The sequence below is a fragment of the Otolemur garnettii genome, unplaced genomic scaffold (assembly GCF_000181295.1).
Source record: "Otolemur garnettii isolate 467f Iridium unplaced genomic scaffold, OtoGar3 scaffold00077, whole genome shotgun sequence".
Classification (NCBI taxonomy): domain Eukaryota; kingdom Metazoa; phylum Chordata; class Mammalia; order Primates; family Galagidae; genus Otolemur; species Otolemur garnettii.
Window position 1 is genome coordinate 7,726,581 of NW_003852472.1, and position 7,903 is coordinate 7,734,483.

At 33.6% G+C, this 7,903-nt stretch overlaps 1 protein-coding gene and 1 pseudogene across 3 annotated transcripts in view; both read right to left on the reverse strand.

The window, feature by feature from the left end:
• CALN1 (calneuron 1) overlaps positions 1-7,903 on the reverse strand; it is a 501,474-nt gene that overhangs the window by 218,469 nt on the left and 275,102 nt on the right. The gene's annotated exons all lie outside the window — the stretch shown is intronic.
• LOC105887377 overlaps positions 3,796-7,903 on the reverse strand; it is a 14,909-nt pseudogene continuing 10,801 nt past the window's right edge.

The window sequence follows — 7,903 nt, forward strand, 5'->3', positions numbered from 1 at the left end:
AGAGTTTAAAATGAACAAATTCCTTCAGCTACAAAAGTGACAAGGTAATGCAAGAATAAAAAGGAAAATCTAAATAGTTCTGTTATCTTAAAGTACTCCGTAATGAAAAAGCTTCCACAGGGCGGTGCCTGTGGCTCAAAGGAATAGGGCACCAGCCCCAAATGCCAGAGGGGGCAGGTTCAAACCCAGACCCAGCCAAAAAAAAAAAAAAAGAAAGAAAGAAAGAAAGGAAAGCCTCCACAGAGAAAGACATAATATTGTAGAATCAGTGAGATAAGTAGTTGGGTGGTCACTGTAAAACTTATTCAACCTTTCTGTATAACTAGAAATTTTTATAACATAATTTGAGGGAAAAAAATCCTTCTATCCAAGAAGTATACATCTAAATGGCTTCAAATAAATATTTAAGGAAGAAAAATATCAATCTTAAGCAAAGTCTTTCAAAACAGAGTGGAGGAAAAACTACTTCCCAACTCATTTTATAAGGCCAGCATAAACCTAATCCTGAAACTTGACAAGGACACTATAAAAAAATAAAAGTACAGACCAACATACCTCATAAAACATAGATGTCAAAATCTTTACCAAAATATTAGCAAATCTTTACCAAATTATTACCAAACCCAGTTATATCTGAACAAGAAAATCCACCATGACTAACTATGGCATGTTCCTATAGAAGGTTGGCTCGAAAATGTCAATGTCATCTACGTTAACAGAATAAAAACAAAATCATGTGATCATTTTGATAGCTACAGAGAAAGCATTTGACAAAAGTCAACACCTGTTCAAGATTTAAAAAAGCTCAGCAATTTGGAACAGATGGAACTTAGTATGATAAAAACATGAAACAAAAAAGTTTACAACTCACTTCATACTGAGTGGTGAAGAAGTTTTCCTAAAATCAAGAAGGAAATACAAAAATATCTTCTCTTATCACTTCAAGTAATCTGAGCTGGTAGAATAAGGCAAGAAAAGAACGATAAAACATACACAAATTAGAAAAGAAGAATTAAATGTTATTTACAGAAATCATCTTTAAGTATATAAAAAAAATCTTATGGAAGCCATCAAACACTGCTAGGACTAGGAAGTTAACAGAATATAAAATCAATTTTAAAAACAATTGTATTTCTACACACTAGTAGCTAAAGATCTGAAAAGTGAAACTTAAAAACAATGTAATTTATGATGGCATTGAAATCAAGTTCCTGGGAAGGAATCTAATGAAAGATGCATAAATCATCTACAAGGAAAAAATGCAAAACATTGTTGAGAGAAGTTCAATGGGACCTAGAGAAATGGAAGGACATGCCCTTTTTACAGACTGGACGACTTACCATTGTCAGTATGTCAGTCTATTAAAATTTATCTATAAATTTGTGTGATAGTTTTGTGGATGAAATTTACGAGGTGATTTTACAATCCCTGTGGAACTATAAAGGATCTAGAATAACTGCAATAATTTTGATAAAGATAAATAAAGTTTCCACACCTACACGGCCTGATTTCAGGATTTTGCATAAAACGGTTACAATCAAGACAGTATGGAATATTTACACACTGTTTCAGTATATAAAACAGAATAGATTAAAAAATAGAACAGAGAATCCAAAAACAGACTGCCACATTTCAGGCCAATGGAAATCGAAGTTCTTAATCACTAGCACTCTTGGAGGCAGAGGTGGGGAGATTTCTGAGCTCACCACAGCCTGAGGAAGAGCGAGACCCCATCTCTAAAAATAGCTGGGTGTTTGGGGGGATGCCTGTAGTCCCAGCTACTTAGGAGGCTGAGGCATGAGGATCACTTGAGCCCAAGAGTTTGAGGTTGCTGTGAACTCTGACACCATAGTACTCTACAGAGGATGACAAAGTAAGACTGTCTAAAAAAAAAAAAAAAAAAAGAAAGTTCTTTATCAATTTAACGAGGAAAAGAAATTTTTAGCAAATTGTTTTCAGAATAATTAAAAAATTGTGCAGAGTAAACCAAACCTCAACTTCTACCACATTCCATGTAGGAAAATGAATTTCACATGGATCACAGACCCTAACATAAAAGCTAGAACCATAAATTTTCTGGAAGAAAATATAGCAAAATATTTCATAACATTGATGCAGACTGAGATTTTCTCACAGGAATCAAAAGGTCCTGAACAGTAAAGAATAAAAGTGGTAAATTGGATTGAATCAAATTCAATCCTGAAATTGAATTTAATCCAGTTTAAAATGGCTGTTCATCAAAAGGCACAATACTGCATCTTTTCTCATTTTCTGCAGTTTTGTTTTCTGTTGTTTCAGTTACTCACAATCAATTGATCAACTGCAGTCCAAAAATATTAAATGGAAAATTCTAGAAATAAACAATTAGAAAGTTTTCAATACTGTGCCATTCTGAGTAGCATGATGAAATCTCACGTAGTCCTGCTCCATCCCACCAGGGACATGAGTCATACCTTTGCCCAGTGTGTCCGTGCTTCCTGGGCTCCCTGCACCTTAGTCACAGACATTTGTTTGCTCCTGACAGTGTCGAGAGTAGATGATTGGGATCACCCAAAGTAGAAGACTCTATGTCTAACTAAAGGCCAGGTCAGTAGTAGCCTAGCTCTACGTCACAATGCCTATGTCATTCATCTTACTTCATCTCATCATGTTGTAATTTTATCATATCACATCATCAAGTGATCAGTAAGGGTAAGTACAATAAGCTATTTTAAGAGAAACAAAGACATATCACATTCACATAACTTTTATTACAGTTGTTATATTTATTATAACAACTTAAATTGTTATAATTATTCTATCAGTATTGCTATTAATCTCTTCCTGTTCCTAACTCATAAATTAAACTTTATCATAGCTATGTACATATAGGAAAAAGTATAATTTATATATATGGCTCAGTACTAGCCACAGTTTCAGGCATCCACTAGGAGTCCTGGAATGTATCCTCTGCAGATAAGGGGGTGTACTGCATTAAGAAATGAATATGTAAGCCACAGAGTGGGAAAATTTATTTGTCAAGGAATTATTTGGGGTAATAGAAATATTCTATTAAATATATTTTACACTGGGGTATGAGCTACATAGCTGTATATAATGTCAAGACTCATCAAACTGAATTCTCAAGAACTGTACATTTTATAGTATTTGCATTATGTCTTAATTAAAAAGTAAAAGTCAGGTGATACTGGCTGAGATCAAAAGGAAGCAGAAGAAAATAAGAAAAAAATACAACAAAACTAATAAAGGAATTAAAATCTGCAGCATACATTCTCCCTCTTAAAAAATGGAAGAAATAGCATGATTAATCAAGACAGGGGTATAATTCTCTGAATAAAAATATATCTATAAGAAAATCATGTGGCAATCAAATTAAGAAAAAAGAGATAAGACAAATATATAAGATTAGAAATGACAAAAAATGATATATTCATAGAATTGAAGGACATCAAAGTATAAAACCATGACATAAGTATGCATATATGTTAATATGTTTGAAATCCAAAAGACAAGGATGATTTCTGGAACAAACAGATAATTAAATTCACTAGAGAAAATGATCATGTGAATAGTAAACATGATATAAAGCAAATACTGTTAAAGAACCATCTCAAACTATTTCATGTATTCCATGATATCCCAGGAATATATTTAAATATTCAAAAATGATCACTTCTCAGCCTTCTGGCTAAAATCAATTATAAATACTAAAAAATGGTTATTATATCATCTTTTCCAATACATAAAAAGATAGATATGCACCAAATAACCCATAAATTTAGCATAATCATAGTATCAAAAACCTGCAAATGGAAAGAAAAGACAATGGATCAATTATTTTTATGGATACATTTGCAAAACCTATGAAAAAATAATCAAACATAACAGTATATTGAGAGAGAAATTCAACTTAACTAAAGGAGAAACAATCCCTGAACTGTAGCAGTTTTTTAATTTTAGCGAATACAATTAAATAATACATACTATCAACAAATAAAATAAAAACTATGTATGTTATTATCTCAACAGGTTCCAAAAAGGTATTCAAAAGTCACTAATCATTTAAAAGAAAAAATGTTTAACAAAGAAGAGGATATTACCTTAACCATACTAATGTCTATTTCAAACATCAATTAATGCCACTTTCAAATTTAAACTCAAACTCTGGGGCCAGTTTCATTAAAGTCAGAAAAAAAAAAAAGTGCCTGAAATCACCATTATTAGTAACACATAATTTTGAACAAAAGTTCTACCACTGAAATAAGGCAGAAATGAAAAATAGGAGTCTCTCATAACTGAGACTCAGAACCTTCAGGGAGTATTTTGTATTGGATCCCATGCATACCAAAAGTACAAGAGACACCTGCTCAGCTTCCTCTTCAATATTCCTAGCTACTGAATAAATTACCCATGTCATCCCATTCTTTGTTTGGACTGGAAGGGAAAGCAACTGACATCCTGTGTCCATCTCTGGTCTCATCTGACCTAAAATAACACTAAAGAGGCTGGATCTATACTTACTAGGAAAATTTCAACATATCTTTTCCTAGATATGCGATTCCTATTGCAATTCAAAAGCCACTACCAAGTGTCTAAGGACTCAACAACTGATTGGCAGCAAGGAAGATCCACCAAAGGCAATAAGGAAGATATTAAATAAGCATCTGGCTGGAAGTGAATAGAAAACCAAGAGATGACACAAGTCTCTTATACCCATCTGATCTTTGATTAAACCAAACAAATGCATAGGGAAAAAAAATCCCTATTTCATAAATGGTGCTCGGAGAACTGGATAAACACACATAAATAACTGAAACTGGACCTACACCTTTCACTACTTACAAAAATTGATTCAAGATGAATAAAAGATTTAAATCTAAGGCATGAAATGATAAAAATCCTAGAAAAAAGTGTGGGAAAACTCTTTAGGATGTTGGCCTGGGGAAAGATTTTATGAAGACGACTTCAGTGGCAATTGCGACAACAAAAATAAACAAATGGGACTTGAACTGGAAAGCGTCTGCAAAGCTAACAACACAACAATCAAAGCAAAAAGACAACCTTGAGAATGAGGAAAGATATCTGCATGTTACAAATCTGACAAAGACTTGATAACTGGGACCTATACAGAACTCAGATTAATCAACAAAAAGAGCAAATAATCCCATCTATCACTGGGCAAGAGACATGAAGAGAACCTTCCCTGAGGAAGATAGACAAATGGCTAACAAACATGATAAAATGCTCATTATCCCTAATCATCAGAGAAATGCAAATCAAAACCACCCTAAGATATCAAGAACCCCAGTACAGCTGGCCCACATCACAAAGTCCCAAAGTTGCAGGTGCTACGATGGATGTGGAGAGAAAGGAACACTTTTACACTGTTGGTAGAACTGGAAACTAATAAAGCCTCTTTGGAAGGAAGTATGGAGAATCCTCAAGGAACTCAAATTCGACCTCCCATTTGACCCTGCAATCCCATTACTAGGCATCTACCCAGAAGAAAGAAAAAAACCCTTCTATCATAAAGACATTCGCATTAGATTGTTTACTGCAGCTCAATTTACAACAGCCAAGGTGTGGAAACAACCTAAATGCCCATTAACTCAGGAATGGATTAACAAACTGTGGTATATGTATACCATGGAATACTATTCAGCCATAAAACAATGGAGATTTTTACATCTTTTGTATTAACCTGGATGGAATTGAAACACATTCTTCTTAGTAAAGCATCACAAGAATGGAAAAGCAAATATCTAATGTATTCAATATTAATATGAAGCCAGTAGATGATCTTATTCACAACCACATTGGAGAAAAATGGATTTCAATTCATGTTGGGGGGAGGGAGCAAACGAGAGGAGAGAGAGGGAAGTAGGGGGGTTTGGGGTGCTTCCACTTAATGAGCACAACGTAGGGATGTACGGCACATCTTTTGAGTGCAGGACACTACTGCAAGAGGGACTCTACCTAACAGACTCAAATACGGTGATCTGGTTGTACCCTCACATTAACCTGAAATAAAAAACTAATAATATAAAAAATAAATAATAAATTTACTCAGAAACAATTTTTAAAGACCTATGTGCAAAAACTGCCTATCTATGAGATTTATTTTCTGATTCCAAGTTTGATTTGTTACCAGGTTTTGGGGGGTTTTTGTTTGTTTGTTTTTGAGTCAGAGTCTCAACACGTTGCCCTCAGTAGAGTGCTATGACATCACAGCTCACAGCAACCTCAAACTCTTGGGCTTAAGCAATTCTCTTGCCTCAGCCTCCCGGGTAGCTGGGACTACAGGCTGTTACCACGTTTTGAGAGAAACACATGCAGTTGTGAAACATAACTTGTATATACTTCACTGACAATTTATAAATCATGTCTACCACAAGTCACTTATGCTGTAAACGAGAATGCAGCAAACCAACTGTCTTTGCATTTACTCATCTTTTCACCACGCAGGGGATCATTTTCTTCCTAATACTACAAAAATTCTACATGAGATCCTATTTTAATGAACAACTTGATAAATATATTTATCTCCATATTCCCATGCTCCCTCAAAAGAGTTTTATGAATATTTTTCCAAATAAACATAAATTTCAGTTAATCTTAAAAACAACAACCATGACTGGCTTATCTCCTCAACAACATGGACAAAATGTCACATTAACCAAATCAGAAAAGTGATGAGGAAGAACTGCATGGACACGAGAACGCTTTGTTAGAGAAATGAACTCCAGACATCAGTAGACTTATCACTGAAAAAACTTAAAGTATCAGAGTAAAACATATATATAAGAAAGAGAAAAGGCTAGCAAAAAGATAGAGAAAGGGTGACAATAAATAAAAAATGCAGAGGCCACAGCTCAGGATCTAACCTCCAGAGAAAACTGGAAAGAGAGGTTGAAATACATGGAGCAAAAGCAGAAAAGAAAAAAAGGGTCAAAGGAATGTCTTCTAGGAAGAAAACTCAGTCTAAAGATCAAAAGTGTGACCATGATCCAAGGAGTCTTGGCAGTAACAGTCATAATACCAAACACCACAACTGTAACAACAGAAAAGAATACAGATTGGTAAGATGTTCAAACTCCCTAGGTAACAATTCTATCCTTAAAAAATTAGATGTTTCACAAGGGAAAAACAGGTTATTGCAAACTTGTTAACATTGTTAAATCCCAAAAATGATAGAGTAGAGGAAACAGACCTATAAAGAAAAAGGCTGTAGGCAAAGAATTTTATACCTAATCTAGTTATTGTTTATGTATAGGTGTTGAGGGAGAGATAGTCTCAAGAGTTATAACACTAAGAAGATTAATAATTGAGATAAACTTTCTGAAAAAAAAAAAAAAAAACAATGAAATTTTGGAAATTTTATGCCAGAACAAATGTATGTTAATTAAAAATAAGAAACATAAAAGGGGTTAAATATGACTGAGTATAAGCACTAAAGACAGGTAAGTGTACAGGGGGAAAATGTGTCTCGAATATGGTTATAAAATTAATAACATCTTTGAAATTGAAAATAATAAAAACTATAAAAAAGGAGGGGAAAATAATACAAATTGTAGCAAGGCATTGTAAGAAAATTAACAAAGGAGATACAAAAGAAACCATTTAATTTCTCATCTTTCATGAAAAGTATTATTAATTTGCAAGTGATGTTAGCTTCAGAGCTAAGTTCACAAAAACACAATGACCATTACTAGCAAGAGTAAAAGAAAGATATCTAACTTCCAAACAACCAAGAGGTTAACCAAGAGGTTAAGTTTTTTAAAAACAAAACAATACTGTTGACATTAACGGAGCAAAGTTTGATGGTAACAGTAAGAACAAGCTTAAAACAGAATTAAGACTCAATCTATGAAGAACTCAAGCAAATCAGCAAGAAAAAAAAAAA